At 39.7% G+C, this 26,413-nt stretch overlaps 1 protein-coding gene across 4 annotated transcripts in view; it reads left to right on the top strand.

Moving 5' to 3' along the window:
• The window catches only part of CDK14 (cyclin dependent kinase 14), a 597,668-nt gene that overhangs the window by 33,894 nt on the left and 537,361 nt on the right, over positions 1–26,413 (top strand). The window contains exon 1 of one of the 4 annotated variants that reach the window (XM_082631824.1): positions 23,328–23,471. The exons of the other annotated variants lie outside the window; for them this stretch is intronic. The gene's annotated coding sequence lies outside the window, so the exon portion shown is untranslated. Of the gene's footprint in view, positions 1–23,327; positions 23,472–26,413 lie in introns of those variants that run through there. 4 annotated transcript variants of the gene reach the window in all.

The following is a 26,413-nucleotide window of genomic DNA, read 5'->3' as shown; positions in this document are numbered from 1 at the left end:
CATGTGGGCTTCAGTAGTTGTGGCACACGGGCTCAGTAGTTGTGGCTCATGGGCTCTAGAACACAGGCTTAGTAGTTGTGGCGCATGGGCTTAGTTGCTCCGCGGCATGTGGGATCTTCCTGGACCAGGGCTCGAACCCGTGTCCCCTGCATTGGCAGGTGGATTCTTAACCACTGCGCCACCAGGGAAGCCCTTGGGTGTTGTTTAATGTCACTTTCTCCACTATGCTCTAAGCTCTGTTTTTTTCACCACTTTGTCCCTAGTGCCTCGCACTGGGTCTGGTGCCTGTTAGTCCCCAGCCAGTACTTTTCGAACAGCTTTATTCAGTGGGTCTCAGTGGGAGGGGTACTGCTTCCTCAAGTAGTGTTTTGGAAATTGGTGGGAACTGACTTCAGTTGTCCAAAAGAATGGAGTGCGCTATTGGTGTCTGGTGGGTGGAGGACCAGAGGTGCTAGACATTCTGTAGTATACAGAACAATACCAAACAAGTGAAAGCTTATCCTGTGCATCCTGCAAAATCTTAGAATGTCCCTATTGGAGGTTCGGTTGGTGAAATATCTGTCTATAATTATCTGAGCCAAAAACCTAACCCCATTTAACATACAAAAAAATTCTTTGACCTAGTTTTAATATATTCTGAAATTTTCAGAAATGTGACTGCTGAATACTTCAAAAGTTGTACTTTGATTTATTGGTAACTTTTCAAAGACATGTCCACCATTTTGGCAAATCCCTTCACCTGTAGCAGTGCTGCTTGTGGTATTTGAATTGTACCAGTACACATTGTGGGCAACATATGATTATGAATACATCCCCCCAAACACACTTTGCCTTTATTTTAAAATATCCAATAAAAAGTGTTGAACAGTCCGGTGAATGAATTTTACTTTTTTTAAATTCAAATTTACTCATTAAATATAGTTGCAAGTATCTTACATCATTAAATAATTTAGTGTAGTCATGCCTATTTGCATCTTAAAATATGTATACACATAATTTACACATATGAAAGATGGTAAAAACTACTCTTCTTTATTTGCCTTTATACTACAGTTTTCTCTCTTTCTCTGTGTGTACTGTGTCTATGGATTCCGAAGGTTGCTATCAGAATGTGGCTCTGGTCTGGTAGGGTCAAAAATCCCTATTCTTATGGGAACATCATGGAATCAAGGATTCTTATATTCTGGCTTTGGCTTATTTCTCCAAGCTGCTCATTTAACATCTCTGAATTCACTAGATGCTGTGCATCCTACAAGTTGTGGTAAATGATTTGTGAATTACTGAACATGTGGTAAAATGCCCTAGCTTACTTGGTGACTTCTTGCCTGGAGCTCCTCAGAAAGGCAGAGTGCCTACCTGAGACCCACTGTTTTGTTTCCCTTGCTGTTTTAGTTTGGGAAGACAGACCACCTTGGAGAAAGGGATTAGCAAAGTGCTGAGGTGTGAAGGGGTGGAGAGTGCTGGTAGTGGTGGTAGGGGGGCAGTTTTATGAATTAAAGTTCAAGTATGTCAAGTGAATAAAAGTAGGATATGTTTTATCTTTCCAGGAAGAATTTAAGATTCTTAGACCAGGGTCTGCTGTTGTAAGAATTTTTGACAATTATACATTTGTCTACTCCAGAGTGATTAACAACGGAATCCATGAAGACTCACGGTCTGGGGAGGCTTGTGTGTCTTGTTCAGTGGTTGGGTTGCATGGGCCACCGGGCACAAAGGCCAATGTTGGGGAGGGGAGGAGTACACAGCATACACTTGGTGCCAGGAAGGGCTCCTGGGACTGAATTGGAGAAAGATGGCAGCAGGTTCCACAGCAGAAAACCCCTTTAAGCACAGATAATTGGAGTAGGCTTAGATCTGGCTAGAATGTTGCTCATTAATTGGAACTAGAAAGATATAGGAGGCTCAAGGATGATTGGCACTGGAAAAAGTTTACTGAAGGTGAATCCACTTACAATGAAGAACAACATTTCATGATTACTATGCATATAAGGCTTGATTGGGATTTGGGCTTTTAGGAAATTAACTGATAATCATAAGAATAAGTTCATTCTAGTTTTTATTTGCAACTAATTAGAAAAAATGTGCTAATAATTAGAAAAAAAAGAAACGAATTAAGGTTTTTGGGAATAATCATTTCTGAAATTGTATAACACATATGCTACCTTTTGTTTACGTATAATCATAAAGAGGGTCCTATTTATTTATTTATATTTTTCCAGGGGATTAAAAAATTTGATATTGGGAATTCCCTGGCGGTCCACTGGTTAGGACTCCGAGCTTCCACTGGCAGGGGCCCGGGTTCGATCCCTGGTCGGGGAACTAAGATCCTGCAAGCCGCGTGGTGTGGCCAAAAAAAAAAAAAAAGTTGATAGTCATTTCATTCCTTTTTAAAGCATCTGTAAACTTGTAGATTTAAAAATCTTTGTTAATTATAAAGAGGATCTCGAGATCCTCATTTTCTGTGGTCTTGTGTGTGACAGGCAGTTTTCCAAAGTTACTTTAATTAATCTCATGAAAGATTGTCTATTTGGCAAGATTTGTAGTTGATTTGTTTGAATTTTTGTGTCGCTGCAGGAAAGGTGGATGGGGAGGAATATGACCGTGGAACTGATTTTATGAGTCATCCGTTCCCCAGAGGATAGCTCTGCATTATGATGACCTAAGTTTGGGGATGGATATTTGGATCACACATCCCCTTATAATCCTCACATTCTTTGTGTATTTCATGTTGCCAGTTAGGTGATAGAATCAAGGGCTGAAGTGTGTTTATCTTGCGTATGTTTATCATAGAGTATTATGCAAGGAGAGTTATTATTAAATACTTGTTGAATGGAATTGTTTTGAATATCATGAATTTATATTCTTCTTTGACTTCATATTTGCAGTTTCTCTCAGTTGCCCAAGGTTGCCATGATAAAATTCAGCCTGACACCTTTTTTGTGTTACACTTTATAAGGTAACATTTTCATCTAAAATTTGGATCATGACTGTTAAATGTTTGCCTCAAAGAGAACAGTTTGTTCTTTGAAATTAATAATAATAATAAAAAAACCCCACACACTGGATAGCATCTGTGTAGGGATCTTTCCCCTTAATATTATAAGCAATTATGAATCATGACCAACGAGAGGCCTTGTAAATTATGAATATTCTGAAAACAATTAGGCATATTCTCCTGCTGCAAAGATAACACCAGAGTTAATGGAAGCGCCATATGCCTGGGGGAGATGTCATCAAGACAAACATGTAGTTTGTCAAAGTGACGTTTAGACGAGTGTAAGCAATATTAATCTACTCATAAGCTCTTGTCAACTTAAGCCTGATTTTAAAAGTAGCTATTTTAGGCTTATTATATGTTGCTGTCTAGTGTAGCAACTGATTTGAAGCCATCAAACTTTAGAGTAAAAGAAAATTACATAAAATTAATCAGCATTTGGATCTTTTCTTACCAACTGCTTAACATAAACCTTCTTGATTATTTGAATTATCTTGACTGCTTTGACCCATCGTATTTTATTAAGAAATACTGGAGACAGTAAGCTGCGTTCTCCACCTAAGGTACCACTTCTGTCCTGTATAGAAAGAGGTGTTAGCAAAGAGAGACTTTGTGTATATAATAAGTATTTATTATGCATAGTCATCCGAAGGAGCACAAGACCCTCTAATGCAGCTGTCTCCCAACTGGGTTACGTGTACACTTACGAAAAGACTTTCCAAGAGGTATGTAGGCCTGGATAAAACTATCCAGGTAATCTCTTTCCAGATCCTTAACTTCTGATGTATTCTTTTGGGAAACTCCTCTCCCTGAAAACACACCCATGGTCTGGGCATGATGCAGAATCTTCTTTCTCACCTTTTCTTCTACTATAGCCTTCTATTTTACAAAAAACACTCTCCTCCATCTCTAATCTTACTATTGGCATATTGATCTAAGATTTTCAAAGCCCTGATCATCAAACAAAGGACCAGTTCATAGTTTTGATGTCAGGTGAATCTTAATGCCTTTTAATTTTCCCCAATCCCATTCACCTTATTAAGCAATGCATTACCAATGAAATTTATTCCTTATACTTAATAAGTATTTATCATGGTAAATATTATGCTTACTGTGTCCTATTAATAATTATACAATAATTATAAGTAATTATAATAAAACCACAAAAAATATAAAAATAATTATAATAACTGAATCCAGAAGAAAAACATTAAAGCTTAGAGTTTTGTGGTCACAGGGGATCAAAGGCATTTAAAAATTTTTTAAGTATACATGAAACTCTTTGTTGCAGAGAAGTACAATAGAGAATTAAAAAATCAGAAGACTTTCAAGCATAAATATGTTAGTATGAAATTCTGAGGGAAAAGAGGGATGAAATATCGTTTCAGAGAGAAAAGAGTATGATGTAAAATTTCCTAGTCCTTATTCATGTATGTTTTATATGGATTATAGTGGGAATGAAATCTCAATGATTTTTAGGCAGCCCACAGAATGGGAGAAAGTTTTCGCACATGATATGTCTGATAAGGGGCGAGTATCCAGAAAATATAAAGAACTATTACAACTCAATGATAAAAAGACAAATAATTGTATTAAAAATTGTCAAAGGATCTGAGTAGACATTTCTCCAAAGGAGATATACAAATGGTCAATAAACATATAAAAAGATACTCAACATCTTTAGCTATCAGAGAATTGCAAGTAAAAATCACAGTGAGAGTCCACCTTACACCTACTGTGATGACTAGAATAAAAACTACAGATAATTACAAGTGTTGGCGAAGACGTGTGATTCAGCTGCTTTTGAAAACAGTCTGTAGTTCCTCAAATTGTTAAACATAAAGTTATGGTATGGTCCAGTAATTCCACTCCTCAGTATATACTCAAGAAATGGAAACATGTCCACACACAAACATCTATACAAATGTTCACAGCAGCATTGTTCATAATAGCTAAGAAATGAGAACAATCCAAATGTCCGTCAACTGATTGGATAAATAAAAAGTGATATATCTGTACAATGGAATGTTATTTGTTAATAAAAAGAAGTGAAGTACTGATAGACGCTAAAACATGAATGAACTTTGATAACATTATGCTAAAAGAAAGAAGCCAGTCACAAAGGACTACATATTGTATGTTTCCACTTATACAAAATTTCCAAAATAGGTAAACCTATAGATACAGGAAGTAGATTAATGGTTGCCTAGGCCTGGATAAGAGAGTGATGGGAGGATTGGGGGCTGACAGCTAGGGAGTGTGGGGTTTCTTTTTGAGGCAATGAAAATGTTCTAAAATTTATTATGTTGATGTTTGCACAACTTTGTGAATGTATTTGGAGTTGTATATTTTAAATTAGTAATTTGTATGGCATATGAATTATAACTCAATAGAGCTGCTTAAACAACAATAAAATAGTTCTATTTTTAAAATGTCAATGGTTGCAGTATGCCAGAAATGACATACTTTGTATCCTTTACATAAATTTATGGTGAACTGTTCCAGATGTAACCTTAGACACTGAAAAGAAAAAGCCCCATATTGCTGCAGTCTTACATTATCAGTTTTTTTGTTGCATAATATTTCATTGAGTTGATGAAGGATACTTTGCTCATTCTCCTCTTATGTAAGGATTTTCTCATATTTTGATATTTTAAATAATGAAAATTTCTGTAGAGTTTTTTTTTTTTTTTTTTTTTCCCCTGTTGGCTGTTTCCCTTGGATAAAATTCTAGCTGACTCTCAGGAATGAATAGATTGCTGAGACTTTAAATAAGTAGTGCCATGTTATTTTTCTGAAGAGTTGAACAATTTTTAACATTTAAAATAAAATTTTACTGTTTTGTTAAGTACAGTGTCCCCTACCATAGTCAAAGTTGCTTTAAATGGTATTTCTTTGACTAAATAGTTTTTAAACTTGGGTTTGTTTCCTGCGGTTACCTCATGAATGATGGGCATTTTTATTTTTAAAATTAATTATTAAAAAAAATAAATTTATTCTCTAGTTGCGGTGAGCAGGGGCTACTCTTCATTGCAGTGCGTGGGCTCTCATTGTGGTGGCTTCTCCTGCTGTGGAGCATGGGCTCTATGCATGCAGGCTTCAGTAGTTGTGGCCCATGGGCTTAGTTGCTCTGCAGCATGTGGTATCTTCCTGGACCAGGGATCGAACCTATGTCCCCTGCATTGACAGGCAGATTCTTAACCACTGCGCCACCAGGGAGGTCCCTAAAATGAATTCTATTTATTTATTTATTTGGCCACACGGCACAGCATGTGGGATCTTAGTTCCCCACCAGGGATTGAACCCACACCCCTGCAATGGAAGCACAGAGTCTTTACCACTGGATTGCCTGGGAAGTCCCAGATGTACATTTTTATTTATTCAATGAACATTTACTGAATACCCACTCTCTATCAGGCCTTGTGCCAGATACTAGAGGTACAAAGATGAGAAAGACTTATTTAGCCCGTGCACTCAAAAAATTCCACATCTCATGAGGAGATAATTAATTACGGTAGGTAAAATGAGTGCTTCAATTAAAATATAAAAAGGTGTTTGAGGAGGAACCTGGGGGATGTGGCCAGTATAGGAGCGAGGTTATATATATGTGCAGCTTGAAAGATGAACCAGTCTTTGCCTGGAGGAACGATGAGGGGCAAAGGGAGGGCATCCTAAGGAGAGTGTGAATTATAGACACGGCCATCAAATACTGTGGTGCCGACAAGGAGTTCCCAGAGGTTCCCTCTGGCTGAAGAGTTGTTGGCTCCTTGGTGTTTCCTCTTTGTTCATTAGTACATGCAGTTGTTTTTGTTTTTAATATGCTTCCATTCTCTGTATTCCTTTCAAATGTTAATATTAGTGTTATTGTCGTGCTTAAGACAAACATTTTATTTTAGTCTGTTCTTTGACTTTTAATTTTAGTTACTTTTCATTTTTACATTCTCATCACATAGGATTATGATTACTTGTTTTGATGTACACCATATGGAAATTTCTTAATTCATAAAATTATGGATTTGGCTGACCCAGCAGCTACAACAGCAGCAAAATCTTGTTTCTGAAATTGTTTTCCCCAGTAGGTGATGAGAAGAGTTGTAAAATGTATGTGGAGCTCATGTTTCCCACACCCAACTCTTTCCATGTCTGATCCCTTTATGATAAACAGCCTGACATTCTTCTTTTTTAAAAAAAAGTTTTAATTTTATTGGTGTATAGTTGATTTAATGTACAACTGAATCACTTTGCTGTACAGCCTGATATTCTTCTGATGGCTGAGTCAGGAAGCCAGAGGATACTTTCTCTCTCTCTCTTTTTTCTTCTGTCTTCTCAAGGTCGAGTGGCTTCATTTATTTGACCCAGAGAGTCAAACCAACAACCTTACTCTGTATGGGTCTGTGGCAACAGTAAAGGGACAAACTTGTTCACGCCTCAACAGCCTTAGATTTTTATTTTTTCAGCAATGTAGTAGATGCTAAGGAGTGAAAGAATAGAAATCAAATGGAAGGGGGACTGCTATGGATTGAATTGTGTCCTCCCTAAATTCCTAAATTGAAGCCTCACCTCCAATGTGACTGTATTTGTAGATGGAGCCTTATGGAAGTAATTAAGGTTAAATGAGGGCATAAGGGTAGGCCTTGATCTTGTAGGATTGGTGTCCTTATAGAGACCCCAGAGAGCTTGTTCTCTCTACCATGTGAGGACACAGTGAGAAGGTACAAGCCAGGAAGGGAGCCCACACCAGAAACTGAACCCTGCCTGATCTTGCTCTTGGACTTTCCAGCCTCCAGAACTCTGAGACAATAAATTTCTGTTGTTTAGGCCACCCAGTCTTTGGTATTTTCTTATGGCAGTCCAAGCAGTCTAAAACAGGAATGATGATAATAGTCAAAACAATTATTGATTGATTAATATATTTTAGTTTTTGATTTCCTTACAGCAAAGTATGAGTTAAGTCATATCTTTATTTTCATTTTAGAGGTGGGGAATCTGATGACTAAATGACTTGTCTCAGGTCTCAATGCTGGGAAGGGAATCTGTGGATCCCTGTTGAGCTTAAGTCCAATTTGAGGAAACAGCTCTATAATTCATTTACATATGTTAAGGGGAAAAAAGACCCAACAATAACCACACATAGATTACAAAGTGTTTCCTGTTCAAATCTTGGGAAACTTACCTCCTCTGCTTGATGGATGCACATTTAATGTTCAAATTTCTGAGAAATTCTTCAGTGAGGAAACTGGTTTTAACCTTACCCTCATGTATCTTAGATCACTTCCTAGGGGCACCCCCAGTGATTCAATGTGGAGGAACATTCTATGGGCACCCATTTGGGCAGTGCAGCCCAGAGTGGTCATCAGATTCCTGCAGTGGTCACCAAAGGCCTGTTTAATTTCTAATGTACCTAAATGATGATCATAGACACATTACAACTTACTGAATTTAAACATATAATGAGACTAAAAGTTCATGTTTCTTTGAAAAATTCAGGACTTCCCTGGTGGCGCAGTGGTTGAGAGTCTTCCTGCTGATGCAGGGGACACGGGTTCGAGCCCTGGTCTGGGAGGATCCCGCATGCTGCGGAGCGACTGGGCCCGTGAGCCACAACTACTGAGCCTGTGCGTCTGGAGCCTGTGCTCCGCAACGAGAGAGGCCATGATAGTGAGAGGCCTGCGCATCGCGATGAAGAGTGGCCCCCGCTTGCCACAGTTAGAGAAAGCCCTCGCACAGAAACGAAGACCCAACACAGGAAAAGTTAATTAATTAATTAATTTAAAAAATAAAAAATAAAATAAAAAGAGTGCAATGATAAAATGTATAATTTAAAAAAAAAGAAAAATTCAGTTGAATTTAGCTTTTGTTTTTGCATAAAGATCAGGCAAAACCCACAAGGAACATAGTTATGAACTTTAGAGATCCTAATTCTAAGAAAAGAAAGTAGATACCTTTATAAAAATGAGCTCCTTTGATTTTAGTGAGCACCTGCATGGGCTAGGCATTTTGTAGGAAAGGATGAGGGTCCTGATCTTATGGAATTTACATTGTACAGAGATGTGGTGATTAGGGGTTACATGTGTCCTTTTTAACATGTTTATATACATATCGACAAATTATTATAGTTGGAAAGTTCTCTACTTATTACGACTTTGGGTACTTGGCCTTTTCTGGATAAATAAGTCTTCAGTTCAGGTATTAGTGTTTTGATTATAGAAACTAACTTTGGGCCTATGCTTGGTTGACAGTTTATCATCTACAACCAAAACTTATTTCTAATTATTAAAAGAATGATTTTTCTTTAAACCTTAAAATGATTAAAAATCTCCAGAGAGACTGGTTAAAACTGGTTCTACACCTTTCCCCCCTCTTTTTCTGTAACTCAAAAGTTTTTAAAATTCTAGACATTTGTCAGGTTTGAATTGAAAAAGAATCTGAACATCTGGGTGAAGGCCTTGGTAAAGTTGTTTTTGGGAGGGTTCAGTCTAGTCTCACGATAGCATTGCTTAAATAAGTTTTTAGGAAACTGGGTATTTTCCTCCTTTTTAAATAGGTCATAACATAGGTCATATTTGATAACATTTAAATGAATGTTTCTGGACAGTTACAATTTATTTGTCACGAGTTGAACAAAAGTGCCTCACCTGTTAGCAAATACAAGCCCATTCTAAGACACGAAGGTCTCATCTTTAACATATTGGCCCAAAGAGAAAAAGAATATTCTTTTTGAATGCAGTTTCCCTTCTGTGTCACACACTCTGAGAATAATTAACCGCCACTTACTAGACTTCTTTTAAGCAGATCACTGATCTGGGAAGTGCTCACTTCGTCTCAGGAAGGGTTTGGTCAATGGAGAAGAAAATCACAGCTGACATTTATGGGTAGAGGCAGTCGGCGGGGGCAGCCAGCTTTTTAACAGCAGTTGTGTGCTCTGGATGACTCCCACCAGTTGGTAAAATGAATGCTGACTCCTTTTTATTTCTTTAACCTTGCCACTCTTTGCCTAAACATTCAAAGAAAGGCAATTTTATCACATTTCATGATTTACAAAGCTTAGGGCAGGAAGATGTTCATCTCATGGGTCCCTCCAGTCATTGAGTTAGTGGTTTGCATTATGATGGCTAGAGAGCTCTCATTCCCCAATTAGTGAGAGGCACACTGACAGTGCGAAGGACCTTTCTTCTCTGAGATGATTTTTAACGGTTGAATGTGCATGTGAGTGTCTTAAGCCCAAAGCCAGAGCCTGGCTACTTTGATGAACTGCATTTTAAATTACTTGGAAAGTAGCTATAACGTAACCCTGTATCTTTTTCTTTTGTTCTTTTTTTCTGCATTAAGCTTCCCCCCCCAACACTTTAAAAAAGTTAAAAATAGAGTGTACTCATGCATTACAAATGAGCACACAGCAAAGAGGTTTCCTTCTCCCAAGTCCCTAGTACCCCTTCCTAGTGGCAAATATGAACGGTATTTTAAAAACTCCTTGCAGAAGTTTTATACTAAGACGTATCTTATTTTTCTTTCTAACGATATATCTTGAGAATGTTTCATATCAGCCCATATATAGATAGAACTCATTCTGTTCATAGGTTGCATGCTATTCATTGCATAGTTGCACTAAAATTTATTTACCCATTTTTAAAATTGGTGACCATTTACGTCATTTATACGATTTTGTCCTTACACACAGGAGAATAGATAATTTCAACTGAAAAGTGCTGAGTCACACAGGCTAAGGGGAATTAAAATTTTAATATTGCCCAAATTGCCTTTCAAAGAGCTTGCATTGATTCACCCCCCACCCCCCATGTCTGTTTCTCTACCCTTTACCCTGATGTCTTTTCTGAAACTTGCAGATTTTTCCAATCTGGCACATGTAAATTAATGCTTTACTAGTTCTTTCACATTTGCATTACTTTAATTATTAGTTAGTCTGAGCATCTTTTCTTTTTAAGTTTATAAGCCATTTTAATTCTTTTGTTTTTTTCCCTGTGAACTCCAGGCTACTTTCAATACTTAGTTATACCTGATGAGAATTACTGCACAGTTTTGAGGGGCACACCCAGAGACTTGTGTCTTAGAACCTTCTTAGTGTGATTAGAAACCTTGCCGGTCATCTAGTCCCACCTTCCAGTTGGTATAGGAAGTACTTTATAACCTTTGATCATCTGCTTGAATGCTTCCAGTATTAAAGGGGCTTAAAACCTTATGGTCATCTAATTCCTCTGTTGGCTTAGTTGACAGAAAATTCAAGATATGTTAAAAGACTAGTGTAGAGGGTGGGAGCAGCTGGACTCTTTAAATAAACCACATTAATGAAACTAGAAGATGCTTTCAGGCCCAATCAGGGGACTAGGAGCAATGTATGTGAAGCAAATCTTGTCCACTTGACTAAGGAATGAGAGAATGTGACTAAGGAGAGCTCTTCTTTTAAAAACTTTTATTTATTTATTCTTATTATTATTTTTTGACTGCGTTGGGTCTTTGTTGCTGCCCGCGGGCTTTCTCTAGTTTCTGCAAGCGAGGGCTACTCTTCATCGCGGTGCCCGGCCTTCTCACTGTGGTGGCTTCTCTTGTTGCGGAGCATGGGCTATAGGCATGTGGACTTCAGTAGTTGCAACACGCGGGCTCAGTAGTTGTGGCTCGCGGGCTCTATAGTGCAGGCTCACTAGTTGTGGCACACAGGCTTAGTTGCCCTGTGGCATGTGGGGTTTTCCTGGACCAGGGGTCGAACCCATGTCCCTTGCATTGGCAGGTGGATCCTTTTTTTCTTTTAAATTTTATTTATTTTTTGGCCATGTTGGGTCTTCATTGCTGTATGTGGGCTTTCTCTAGTTGTGGCGAGTGGGGGCTACTCTTCGTTGCGGTGCATGGGCTTCTTATTGTGGTGGCTTCTCTTGTTGTGGAGCACGGGCTCTAGGCACATGGGCTTCAGTAGTTGCAGCATGTGGGCTCAGTAGTTGAGGCTTGTGAGCTCAGTAGTTATGGCTTGTGAGCTCCGTAGTTGTGGCGCATGGGCTTAGTTGCTCTGTAGCATGTGGGATCTTCCCAGACCAGGGCTTGAACCCGTGTCCCCTGCATTGGCAGGTGGATTCTTAACCACTGCACCACCAGGGAAGTCCCAAGGAGGGCTCTTTGAGAGTACGTTAGTCATCTATTGCTCCATAATAGGCTGCCTCTGGTCTTAATGCCTTCAAACAACAACAAACATCTGTTATCTCACAGAGTTTCTGGGGGTCAGGAATTTGCAATCAACCTAGCTGGCTGGTGCTGGCTCTGGGTGTTTCAGAGATTGTAGTCAAGCTGTTGGAACTGTAGTCATCTGAAGGCTTGATTGGGCCTGGAGGGTGTGCTTGTACCATGGCTGTTGGCAGAAAGCCTCAGTTCCTTGCCACTTAAATGTCTTTGTAGAGCTACAGAGAAGGTTCTCACATTCTGGTGGCTGGCTTCTTCCAGAGTGAGTAATCAGAGAGAAAGCAAGATGGAAGCTACAGCGTCTTCTGACTTGGTGGAAATCACACGTGGTTGTTTCTGTAATATCCTTGTGGTTACACAGGTCAGCCCTGTTTAGTATGGCAGGGGCCTCCACAAGTCTGAGCTCTAGGAGACTGGGGTCACTGGAAGCTTTCTCAGAGAGTGACTACTCCTGCTGGGCCCCAAAGATTCACATCTCTCTAACCTGCTAAAGCAAATACACTCGTTCCTGTCAGCGCCCCCAAATCTCATCCCAGTACAGAGGCCAACTCTTTGTGTAGGAGAATTAGGAGACATGCATTTAAACAGATTTTGGAAATGCTAGGAGTCTATTAAGAATTTTTCTGTGTTGGAAGAAATTGTTGTATTTGGCCAGTGTTCTCAATTATAAATCTTTCTTTATGCTCTATCCTATGAAATTTCTGTCCCAAATAGATAGGAAATATTTACAGTCCTGACAGAGGAAAGGAGTTTTAGTGAAATATTTCAACTTATTTTTAATCAGAAAAGCTTCATGACATTCACTGGTTCTCAAGGTTAGGTTCCTGGAAAACCAATATTGGAGAATTTTCAGTCGAGGAACTTGAAACCTAATAGGGAAAATGTGGATATCAAACTGTGCCGGCTGTTTATTTGTGGTTTCAGCTTCAAGCCCACCATTTTCTGCTTTGTTCTGTGAGGCTGGGGCTGGAGCTCTGCGAAATCCATCTCCCAGAAGATTCCCTTGCCAGCTAGATTCCTGTTGGTTTCTGGCCGTAGAAGGCACTGGCAGAAGACTGAAATGTAGGAGCAAGGGGGAGAAAGGGCTGTGCTGTTTTCAGCTCCTGTCAGCGTTTCTCCTGTGGTCGCTACAGCACTAGTCTGTAGTTTGTTTAAGAATTTTTGGCATCAGGTCTGCCATGGCGCCAACCAAGGTCCAAGTATCAGTTATACTGTGTGTGTCCTGTTCTCCCCACCCTGCTTTGAGTCCTGTTATCAGTCCCTCCTTTGAGCGCCCAGGTCCTGGTAACCCCACATCTTCCCTTTTGTTTCTTCAGCCCTAAGGTTGTGGCTGCTTCTTGCAGTGACTAATGTCATGGTCATCTCTGTGTCCCCTTTTTACCTTTTTAGTCTTTCAATACCCATGTAATTTCTTCTATGAACTCTCTGACCTCTAAGATACCTAATGTTCTGGCGTTCTCACTGACAGCAACAGTCCCTTGGGTTGCTAGATACATCCTCCCTCACAGTTGTTGTGATCTGTTCGTAGTTATTTTCTTTCTTGCAAGGTCAGAGCTGGAGGCCGCTGTTTTTCTTCATCTGGTTCTTTGTCCAGATGTTTAGTGTTTTTCTGGTTTTTAGTGTTTATAGCTGTTGACTTCATTTTATGGATCTGCACGCAGGGGCAGGCCTCTGGGATCCTACTTTCCTTGTTTCCATAGTGGTCTTAGAGATGGGGATTATCAGGGATGCCTGAGTAGTTTTGTTTAATCTATTTAACCCCAGTACTTTTCTCTTACACTCCCAATACAAAGGAGTGTCCACTGAATAGCCTTGGCTCTAACGGGTCTTGCCTGAGCACCAGCAGTTTGAGCCTTTTCTGCACACTTCTTAGTGGCCTCCATCCTCGCAGACGCTGCCCACCAGTGGGCACCTGCGGGACCCGCACTTATCTTCCCTCATCTGCCTTAATTTTTCCCAAGACTGTTACTCCTGCTCTGCCGTCTGCTTTGCTTTCTGTTTCTATTCCCAATTCCAGGTCCCTCTTTTTCTTATTATCCCCAATTGGAATGATGCCAAGTTTACATATATTAAAATTTGAAGCACCTGCTGAAAAGATATATCCACTTATGGATCAAGTGAGCACTTTATAGACCAGAGGAGACAGAAAGTGATTTCGTTAGTGATACTTCTGTTCTGCAGGTAAATAAATTAATTAAGCCCTTCTACTTTTGTTGGAGGGGTTATGTGTTTCCTTAGTAAATATTTATTTTGTTGCCCTGTTTACACAGCACTATATCAGGTAGGTGCATTGGGGGGTAGCAAAGGAGTAAAATGACCCAGCTCTTGCCTGTCTTTTTTAAAATAATTAATTAATTATTATTATTTAGTTATTTTATTTTTGGCTGTGTTGGGTCTTCCTTGCTGTGCGCGGGCCTTTCTCTAGTTGTGCTGGGTGGGGGCTACTGTTTGTTGCAGTGCACGGGCTTATTGCGGTGGCTTGTCTCTTGTTGTGGAGCACGGGCTGTGGGCTTCAGTAGTTGTGGCACGTGGGCTCAGTAGTTGTGGCTCGCAGGCTCGAGAGCACAGGCTCAGTAGTTGTGGCGCACGGGCCCACCTGCTCCGTGGCACATGGATCTTCCCAGACCAGAGCCTGAACCCACGTCCCCTGCATTCTTAACCACTGGACCACCAGGGAAGTCCCTTTTGCCTGTCTTGAAAGACTATGCTGTGTACCCGGGGAGATGGAATACATACATTAAACAGCTAAGGGACCAAAATAAGTGTAAGATGATATGCTGGAAACTGTACTTAAGTGTGTGTTGTGGGACACGTAGTAACGGTGCTTCCTGTACACAGCCACTAAGCACTCTTTGATGTCTCATTTAATCCTTATAACCCTCAAGCAGTTCCTCTAGTGAGTCCTGTTTTGCAAGTAGTGAATCTGAGTCTTCGAGGTTAAATCACTTGCCCACAGATACTCATCTACAAAGTGACAGAAGTTAGGATTTGAACCATAGATTGGTCCGAGTCTAAAGACTATAATAGGTAGAAGCGGAGGTTGGGAGCACTTGGGTCATGCTCCTGTGCATGTGTGTTTTGAGATGTGCTGGGTATCTTCTGTTTACTCCCCTAGATTCTGTGTCCATCCTTTCCATCCTGCTCTGTGCCCTGGGTGGCTGACCTGGATTACACTAGTGAACACCCTTGCCTTTCTGCTTCCAGACAGATTCGAACAGTGGGAAGAAATCAGGAGATCTGAGGGCAGGTCGAGAGTGATATTGGGTGTTTATTCCTTCAGCTCTTCTCTACTGGGTCCCAGCCTGTTGGCGCCATACTTCTCTTTCCCTCCGCTGCTTCCTGCCTCCCTCCCCTCTTTGTCTTTCTCTCTCTCTTTCTCTGCATTCCAGGAATCACTCTCACTCCTTGACCCTTCCCTACCCACAGGGTAGGTAACGTAGCGCTAACCCTGCCCTGACTTTAAAAGTTGTCTCTTGATCAAACTCAATTTGAATGTATTATACCTAGTTTGAGTGTGTGTGTGATATGTTTCCTGTTGAGACTGGTATGGGCAAATATTTGCAAAGCATCCCTTCCTTTCTTCCTGCCTTCCTGCTTCTGTCTTTTCTCAGTATGTTCAGCATTGAGGATAAGAAATAGCTTTGCAAGTAAGTTCATCTGTACCATTTTTCTAGATTCCACATATAAGTGATATTATACAATATTTGTTTTTCTCTTTCTGACTACCTCACTCTGTATGACAGTCTCCAGGTCCATCCACATCTCTGCAAATGGCACAATTTTGTTCCTTTTAATGGCTAATATTCCACTGTATATATGTACCACATCTTCTCTATCCATTCCTCTGTTGATGGACATTTAGGTTGCTTCCATGTCCTGGCTATTGTAGATAGTGCTGCAATGAACATTGGGGTACAAAAGCAGAAATAGAGACACAGATGTAGAGAACAAACATGTGGATAACAAGGGGGAAGGTGGGTGGGATGAACTGGGAGACTGGGATTGATATATATACACTACTATGTATAAAATAGATAACTAATGAGAACCTACTGTATAGCACAGGGGACTCTTCTCAGTTCTCTATGGTGACCTAAATTGGAAGGAAATCCAAAAAAAGAGGGGATATATGTACACGTATAGCTGATTCACTTTGCTGTACGGGAGAAACTAACACAATATTGTAAAGCAACTATACACCAATAAAAAAAAAAAAAGAAATAGCTAAGACATGGCCCCTGCCCTTGGGGAACTTATAGTGTAGGTTAAAATTTAATTAATAATAATGGAAAAGAAACTTGTAATGGATTTGAGAAGCTGAGTGACTGAAGAGACAGTCTAGCACACAAAATGAGTTGTTTTACTGAAGGTGAAATGTTGCCAGCAATTCACAAACTGGTCGCTTATTCTTTCTACCTGTATGTTAGCTTTGTCCCTTGCCCAGAATTTTGAAAAACTCATCTTTATTAAGTTTACTAGAAGAACATCAAGGAGGGGACAAAATCTTTTTCAAAAAGTAACTGGAAGTGTGGTTTTTAGAACTCATCATATTCACTAAAAAGCTAAGTTCCCCATAAGAGTTGTCAATCAAATAAAATTCTCTCCTTGTGTCCCTGGATTTAAGATGCATATGAAGTTTGGGAAAGTCTATCAGGCTTTTTTTTTTTTTTTTTTTTTTTTAAGTAATAGACTATTTTTTTGAGCAATGTTAAGTTTATAGAAAATAGTTTTTATATCCCCTCTCTCTCCAGTTTCCCCTTTTGCTAATAACATCTTGCATTCGTGTGGTACATTTATTACAATTGATGAGCCAATATTAACTCATTAACTAAAGTCCATAGTTTACATTAGGGTTCACTGTGTTGTACAGTTTTATGGGTTTTGACAAATGTATAATGACATGTATCCACTGTTACAGCATCATACAGAATAGTTTCACTGCCCTAAATATCCTCTGTGCTCCACCTATTCATTCCTTCTCCTCTTCCCCTGAACCCCTGGCAACCACTGATCTTTTTACTGTCTCCGTACTTTTGCTTTTTCCAGAATGTCATGCAGTTGGAATCATACAGCATGTAGCTTTTCTAGATGGGTTTCTTTCACTAAGCCATATGCACTTAAGGTTCCTCCATGTCTTTGTGTGGCTTGACAGCTCATTTATTTTTATCGCTGAATGATATTCCATTGTCTGGATGTACCACAGTTTGTTTAACCATTTACCTATTGAAAGACATCTTGGTTGCTTCCAAATTTTGGCAACTATGAATAAAGCTGTTGTAAACATTTGTGTGTAGGTTTTTTTGTGGATCTAAGTTTTGAACTGGTGTCCCAGGATTTAAGATGTACGTGGAGTTTGGGAAGGTCTATCAGGTGTTTTGTTGTTTTTTTTTATTAACAGCCAGGAGAAATGCCATTTTTCCTCTGCTAACGTTCAGTTCTTACCCTGTTATAATGCTTTGGCTGATTAAACAAGCACTAAGGCAAAGACATAGCATCAAAAGATAATGCAGGAAAAGGAAGTATACTACCTGTTCTCAGATGTAAAGTCCAGGCAGTAATCCTGAAAATGGGTTTCTTTGAACTAGTCAGAGCCAAGGGCAGATACTGGCTTCTTTGCCAGACACACTGAGTCTTAATTAATCACTTAATCACATGCTTACGCATGACCTGAGAATTAGAGGGGAAATACAAACTGAATATCTGACATAGTAAATCAAGTATAAAATACCTACCTGTTTTATAATTTTATAAGAGCAATTTACCCGATGACTCTTACTTCTAATTGAGGAAAGTAAACACATTACAAATGCGTATCTGATGTATGAACACATCTTTGGGATGTTAATGTGGCTCTCCCTTGCTTTTGAGTAAGCAAAGAGCCATTCTTTCCAGACTTCCTGTGGCCACCAGTAATTCTGCCAAAGGGTCTGACATCCTGGGAATTTGCCAGCCTTTCTTCAGAGACTTTGACTCATTCTGAAACACCCTTCAGAGTTTCTAGTGGTCTGTTTAAATCTTCTGCTTTAGGGTATTCGGGTGCTGAGGCAGCACATACAAATTCCCATCTCGAATCACCTAACTCTGAGTGGTGTAACTTCATAAAAATCACTTGAGCTTTTTTGTGTTTTTGAGAGTACCAAGCCTCTTTCTGCTGCTGCCGGGTATATTATAAAGGTGGATTGGCCCATGTTTTTAAAGCACTTAAAGCTCCCCAGGGGAAAGTGCCTTGCAACTTCCAGGCATAATTACTGGGTGTATTCCAGCTGGAATAAGGCAAGCAAAGTGCAGTCACTTTAAAGCCAAATGCTCAACACTTTTCTTCTGAGGACTCCATTTAGTTCCTTCATAGGGGTAATATATTTTGAATGTGAGAGCATTTGAGTTGCAGTGGGAGAGATTTTAATTATTATTGAATATTTCATCAAAAATTTGGACTCATTATCATTTTGGTATCTGAATGTAAAGGCATCATACACAGTGCCCAGAATCTTCCTTAATCTAAAGTGGACAGGTGTTTTTCCTTCCTGTTTCTGAAGAGCACTAGTAGACTAAGCTTCTTGATCTGGTTTTGCCTGTTTAGGGGAACCATTCCAGTCTGCAGATTCTCCATGTAGTTCAAAGCATCTGGTGTGATAATAAAAGTGAGAAACATTGAGGAATGACTTTGTAATTTCTTTCAATTATTAATAAAAATCATAAACGAGATTTTTATGTCTGTAAATAGTATCTATTTTTTGTTTCATAGAAAATGACTGGGACTTTACTAGTCTTTCTTCAGAGATTTTGACTCATGCCCTTAGAGTTTCTAGTGGTCTGTTTAAAGCTTCTGGTTCAGGGTATGTGGGTGCTGAGCCAGAGCATATAAATTCCCATCTTGAATCACCAAAGTCTGAATGGTATAATGTCAGGGAAATCACTTCAACTTTTTTGTGTTGTCAAGAGTACCAAGCCTCGGGCCTCCCTGGTGGCGCAGTGGTTGAGAGTCCGCCTGCCGATGCAGGGGATACGGGTTTGTGCCCCGGTCTGGGAGGATCCCATATGCCGCGGAGCAGCTGGGCCCGTGAGCCATGGCCGCTGGGCCTGCGCATCCGGAGCCTGTGCTCCGCAACGGGAGAGGCCACAACAGTGAGAGGCCCGCATACCGCAAAAAGAAAAAAAAAAAAAAAAAAAAAAAAAAAAAGAGTACCAAGCCTCTCTGCTGCCTGGGGATATTATAAAGGTGGATGAGCCCATGTTTTTAAAGCATTTTAAAATACTGTTGTATTTAAAAATATGACACAGCATCTCTTGGAGATTTAAGCCTCCTTATGTTGACATCAACTGATAGAATGAATTGGAAATAGTTGCAGAGAAATAGGTATTTAAAATATTTTCTAAAAAATGTAATTTATGTATGAGAAGTTGGTGTCACAAACATTTAGTTGATTTCAGAGATCGCTGTTGCTCATTTACTTTATTCCTTCTCCTTTTCATTTTGTAATAATAGTAGACTGTCGTACTTTCACACTTGGAAAGTGCTTATTTAACAGCCCAGACCATTCAACTGTGATAAGGACTTTGGTTGCAGTTTGATTTATCATTATTTCTTCTAGTTTGAAATATATTTTGTAAATATTTTCTGTGAACATCCCTTAACTTAATTTTCCCTCCATCTTATAATTGTCTTGAGAGAACTTTTTGTAGTTGATGCTTACAGTGTTTTAGGCTAAATGTGAAAGTTTAAAACTGGATGTAAAGTTTGTTTGTTTGTTTATTTATTTATTTTTAAGTTTAACATGTGTGTTCGTTGGAGTGTCTTCAGGTCTCTAGTGCAGTGATGATAATCACGTTCTAGATCTACAGAAATTCATCTTCTGATATTTTTATGGATCTGTGCTGTTACTGTACTTACTAGACTTTTGTGACTATTAAGCACGTGAAAAGTGGCTCCTGGAACTGAGGAATTGAATTTTTTATTTTAATTAATTTAGATTTAAATAACCACATGTGGCTAGTGGCTACTGTATTGGACAGCACAGCTCAAGTGAGTCATTTGGTTGCTAAAGGCTCGTCTTTAATTTATCTTAACGTCCTGGCATACTTAACAACAACAACAAAAATAAAAATTTATTGAGCATCTGTTTACTTTGTGCTGGAGATGTCACTGGGTATTTACTTTTCACAACTTATAACAACCCTGTGAGCTCCTGTTTTACTGTCAGGAAAGCAAGGCCCAGGGAGCATAAGTATTGCGGCAGAAGTCATACAGCTAGTGCACGAAGCATGCTCTCTTTTGTCACAGGATCTAATTTTGGTTCAAACTGTAGCATCAGTTATTTTGTAGAAGTCTCTCGATTTGGGTTTGTATGCTGTTTTCTTATGATTGGATTGAAGTTTTGTAATATTTTCATCACCCTAAAATGAAACCCTGTACCTATTAGCAGAAACTGCCCATCTTCCCCTCCCTCCAGCCCCTTGCAACCAGGGATCTACTTTCTATCTCTATAGATATCCCTATTCTAGAGAGTTCTCATAAATGGAATCATACACTATATGTCTTTGTGACTGGCTTCTTTCATTTAACATGTTTTCAAGGTTCATCCTGTTGAAGTATGTCAGTACCAGTACTTAGTTCCTTTTTATGGTCGAATAATATTCCATTATATGGATATGATGTCTTTTGTTTATTCATTCATCAGTTGGTAGAGATTTCGGTTGTTACCACTTTTTAGTTATGAATAATGCTGCTCTAAGTGTTCATGTACAAGTTTTTGTGGGGACATATGGTTTCATTTTGCTTGGGTGTATACCTAAGAGTAGAATTGCTGGGTCATGTGGTAACTGTGTTTAGCATTTCTGAGGGAGAGGTGGTTCCTTTTTGATAAATGTGTTTGATTCTTTATTGTTTCTTGTGGTTTCTATCCACTAGTGAATTAGGGTTACAGTGGACTTAGATTCAAGACAACAATAATAGTGTATCTCATATTCTCCTTTAGTGCCAGGTAAAATATTTATGAAAATAATTAATACTTATTTTCAGATTTCTGCACATACATTTGAGATTTTTTAAAATGCATGACAGTCTTCCTTCTTATGTCTTTTTTAACATTTGAAAATATATATGTGTGCATATATATGTATATATGTTGGTATTTATATAAGTGTGGTCCTAATGTAATATGGACAACTGGAGTCTACAGATTGTTGGTAGAACACCAGTTGAAATAAGATTCTGCACTTCTGAGTATTAACGATAGCTGGGGATAATCTCTGTTAGTTTATGGCATTTTCTAGGCATTATTATGTTCAGACCCTAAAGGGTTGGACTGCATGCCTCCCTGCTGATCTGTCTGCAAGAAACAGCAGAATTGTAACACAACATAGCTTTTTTTTGGTTCAGTAAATAGACATTTCTTGCTGAGATGACAGAAGTCTGAAACTACTCTTTAAAAATACACGTAGTTTAACTCTGTGAATGTTGCCAGAAATAATCTTATTAAAATAAGGTTATGAAGTACTCTGGCCTGCAAGAATATTGCCCTGCATTACAGTACAGTTGGTTAGAAAAAAAGTCCTGTGATAAGAATCTTCACACTTGTGATATTGCTTCGATTTCCCCTGTTTCATCCAAATATTTTCTACTATATATTTTGGTATGCTAGGTGTTAAGGAGACCATAAAAGTGTATATGTTGTTGTCGTTCTTTTTTTTTTGGCTGCACCTTGTGGCATGTGGGATTTTAGTTCCCCGACCAGGGATCGGACCTGTGCCACCTGCAGTGGAAGCTCGGAGTCTTTAACCACTGGCCCGCCAGGGAAGTCCCTGTATATGTTGTTCTTGTCTTCAAGGAGCTTATGCAAATAATGATATAAAGCAGAAATGAAGAAAAGGCTCCACGAATGTTACAGAGGGCTGTGGGAAAGTTTCAGTAGTTCAGAAAGAGCTCAGCAGTCTGGGGTCCTTGGAGGGGATGGAATCCTGGAGCTGGGGACAGTGTGTGTTTGTAAATCTTTTGGATTGACTCTTTTTCGCCCAAACATTTTTTTTTTTTAGAGTAGTTTTAGATTTACAATAAAATTGAGAGGAAGCTACAGAGATTTCCCACAAACCACTCCCCCTCCCCCCATCCACACATAGCCTCCCTCATTATCAACATCACTCACCAGAATGGTACATTTTTTTTTTTTTTTTTTTTTACCAGAAGGAACACTGAATTGACTCTTTACAGTAAAAGCACAACCTCATTAGTTTGCACTCCACTAATTAGGAAGTTTTTGTGAAATATTGGGTAAGGATTGAACTTTAGATAGGATTTTCCAAGAAATTAATAGCATCAATGACATAAAGTGAATGTTTAACCTATTTAGGAGAAGATAATGGTTTAAAGTACTTCTGTAATGAAGGACCCGTACATAAGCATTCCAGCAACATTTATTGAGTATGTAGAATGTTGAGAAAGAATAGTATGATGACTAAGAGCATAGATTCTAGCATCAGACTCCCTGGATTCAAATATGGCTCTACTATTGACTAGCTCTGTGGCTTGGGCAAATTACTTAACCTCTCTGAGGCTCAGTTTCTTGTTCTGTAAGGTGGGAACAACAGTTTTGCCTACCTCGTAGCATTTCTGTGAGGATTGAATGTAAAATGCTTAGATCTGTGTTTCATGCCTGATAAACACTCATTAAGTATTGACTATTATTAATGTGTTCCTAGCAGTGTGCTAAATGCAGTGGGGAGATATAAGAGAATGTCTGGCGTCAGAGATCTTTCAGACTAGCAGGTAACGTAACACATATTGATATATAATATATATATATCTTCAATACAATACAGACAGGTGCATATTTTCTTTCTAGTTTGCAGTTTAACAATTATAATTAATTCAGTGGACTTTCAAAAACCTAGTTTGAATCCTTCAGACAATGTAAAAGTAATAACTTTTCTTATAACATGTTCTGTGGTTTAGACTTTTCCATAAGTTCTGATGACCTTCTCCTAGCTGGATTGATTTACTGAAATTGGACTATTTGGCCCACTGGGGAAATGCACACTAACTTTTACCCTTATGTCTCTGGTGAATGTACCAATTAGGAGGCAATGCTCATGTTTCTTGAATGTTGTTTTACAGCCCAGCTGCAAAACAGTGGCTCCTGAGTCTAAGGAAGTGGAAACTGGCAAAACCATGGAGTGAAGCCACTGCCTGAGGTGCCCTCAGCCATACCACTTGGCACCTAGAGATGGAACATACATTGGTCATTGAGTCATTTTCCAAGGATTCTGAAACCTTACATGATAGAATGTTGAGACACAGGTAAATTGAATCCTGTGTCTGCTACAGGAATCCTGTGAAAACTCGAGAGGCCAAGATTTGCCTATTGAGGTCTTCTTAAGGTGAAATTAAGAACTGATGTACTTTGCAAAATTTCTGTTGGCCAAAGGTGCTCGTGGCTGCTGCTGCTCTTTTTCTGGCTTTGTTGCTATTTTAGAAGTGTGCTGAACGGGGCCACTGCAGTACACAACTCCAGGGGACAATATTTATTAGATAGTTTATGTAAAGTGCACCCTCTGAAATTGTGCAGAACATAGGCTGCACAGCTGCTAAAGGCGGACCTAGTGCTGAATTTGACTCTTAGTTTTGTTCTTAGAACCTGTTGTGACAAGTTCTTCGGAATGTGTCCTGGTCTTATGGATGAAATTGGACCTTTAACTGGACAGGGTCTTGAACTCCAAATACTCAGATAACCCACGTGCCTTCCACGTCTGGTTTGGCATTAACCCAGACTCTCACTGTTATCACCCAGGTTATTATGACATGTCTTATCACTGTAAGTCATCTGGTGACTGGTTTAAAGGAATTCTAACCCTTATGTGCTAGGACTTCACTAAGCATTCTTCACTTGTAAGCCTGATTTGTGTTGCTACAGCCGTTGTTGCTGGGATCGATCCTTCTCGAAGGTCTGTGAGGTTATAAATGTATTGATGGTTGTGTAAGAGGCTGCTATTTCTCATACAACAAGGCCAGCCCTGCCTCCAGCTGCTCCAGGCGGGGTCTTGAGCAGCTGCAACAGCTGCCCTAGGAGTCTGCAAAGCACTCTCCTGCATTGCACAAGGATTAAATATGCTATCTGCTAGAGCTGTGTCTGGTAAGAGTCTTAGAACACTTCCAGGAAAGAAAAACAAAATTGTATTTCCACAAAGGAGTAAGAAATGTTGGCACTTATCTCCATGAGGTCACTTCACTCGGGACAAAAAGTTTGTGTTCTCTTTATTTTAACCAGTTTTCTAGGTACTTTGAGGAATACTTTAAGTTTGTGATTCTAACTTAGAGAGGTTAGAAAAATAACTCTATTAACTTTGGGGTGATTGGAACCAGGATGATACATTTTGTTCGTATAGGTTATTGTGAATTTGTCTTTACTCATCCACTAATTAGATCACCGTTTATGCCCTGATTCCTCCCTCCCTCCCTCCCTTCCTTCCTTCCTTCCTTCTTTTTTCTTTTTCACATGTTTGGTAGTTAGGAGTGTTGGTATAAAGCAAAGTCTGGTTGATTTAAACCACAAACAAGTTTAGAACTGGAAGAAATTCTGGTATCATTTATCACAAGCTCCTCATTTTACAGGTGTCAAAGCTGAGACCTTGAGAAGCTAAATAACTGTGCAAAAGTGACAGAACTGATGGGTGGTAGAATCTCAACCAGCACTCAGGCCATGCTGTGCCAGGGAAACGCAAGTCCTGCTCATTTCTCTCCTGGGTTAGGTGCCCTTGGAGAAGCCAGAGACCTGCCAGGGGTTATTTATGGAACCCCTCTGTGCAATTGAGGTGATTCTCATTTGAACACTTTATGGGAATGGTGTGGAGTATGCTTATAAAAGGCCCTGTCACTTAATAGAAGAGTGACCTCGGGTGGTTAGTTAAGCTCTTTGTGCTTCAGTTTTCTAATCTGAAAAATCATATTTCCGTCCTCATACAGATGCAAGGATGCTGTGCGTGAATACTTGTCAAGTACTTACTACAAGGTTTGGCATAGAGTAGGTGCTATGCAATCACGAGCTGATAGGCTTATGTGTTGAAAGTTTCCTTTTAATTTTTTTTTTTTTTTTTGCGGTACGCGGGCCTCTCACTCCTGTGGCCTCTCCCGTTGCAGAGCACAGGCTCCGGACGCGCAAGCTCAGCAGCCATGGCTCACGGGCCTCGCCGTTCCGCGGCATGTGGGATCTTCCCGGACGGGGGCACGAATCCGTGTCCCCTGCATCGGCAGGCGGACTCTCAACCACTGTGCCACCAGGGAAGCCCTCTTTTTAATTTTTTAAGACCCATGTGTAAGAGAGGAAGTATCTGTAGAGAAGCTTAAACAGTCATCTTGAGACTTTGTTTGTATTAGGAGGTTGAAGAGGGGAGAGACCTTGGCACCAGATAATTGTAGATTTCAGTCTGGGCTCCTTGACTTTCTAGCCATGCAAACTGATTCATCTCACGCCACCTGTTCAGTTTGTTCATCTGCTAAGGGGATATATGCTTATGAGGTTGTGAAGGTTAGAGGAAATGGATGTGAAACCAGCCTTAGCACACAGGTGGCAGGTGCTTTTTGTTCCCTTTGCATTGAGTGGAATGTCTATACACAGACACCCATACACTCAGGTGGAGTTCTGTTTCTTCTATGATGTCCCCCTTCCCCCATTACTCTCCAACTTTCATAAATCTCTCTTCATATAAGCTATAACACACCTGCCTCGCTTCCTTTCACTTCATGTATATTGCCTTGAATTATTTAAAAAGTTTGTCATGTATCCACTTTCTCTCTCTGAGAAAGAGCATTAAGATTTGTACTTATTTTGGGGACTTCCCTGGTGGCGCAGTGGTTGAGGATCTGTTTGCCAGTGCAGGGGACATGGGTTCGACCCCTGGTCCGGGAAGATCCCACATGCTGCAGAGCAACTAAGCCCGTGTGCCACAACTACTGAGCCTGCATGCCACAACTACTGAAGCCCGCAAGCCTAGAGCCTGAGCTCCGCAACAAGAGAAGCCACCATAATGAGAAGCCCACGCACTGCAATGAAGACCCAACACAGCCAAAAAAAAAAAAAAGATTTGTCCTTATTTTGGATCACACTCACCTTGATACTGAGTGTGTAATAGTTTCTCAGGAAGGAACTGTTGATGTTGATGGAAAAGTTCATCAACGTAAGCAGGGAGTGGGTCTTCTTCTGCCAGCATATTGAGAACCTGCCCTCTTCAGCTTTCTTTTTCTCA

This window comes from Mesoplodon mirus (genome assembly GCF_964341445.2).
Source record: "Mesoplodon mirus genome assembly, chromosome: 9".
Classification (NCBI taxonomy): domain Eukaryota; kingdom Metazoa; phylum Chordata; class Mammalia; order Artiodactyla; family Ziphiidae; genus Mesoplodon; species Mesoplodon mirus.
The sequence above is the reverse complement of the archived record's forward strand: the minus strand, read 5'-3'. Positions and strand labels throughout refer to the sequence as shown.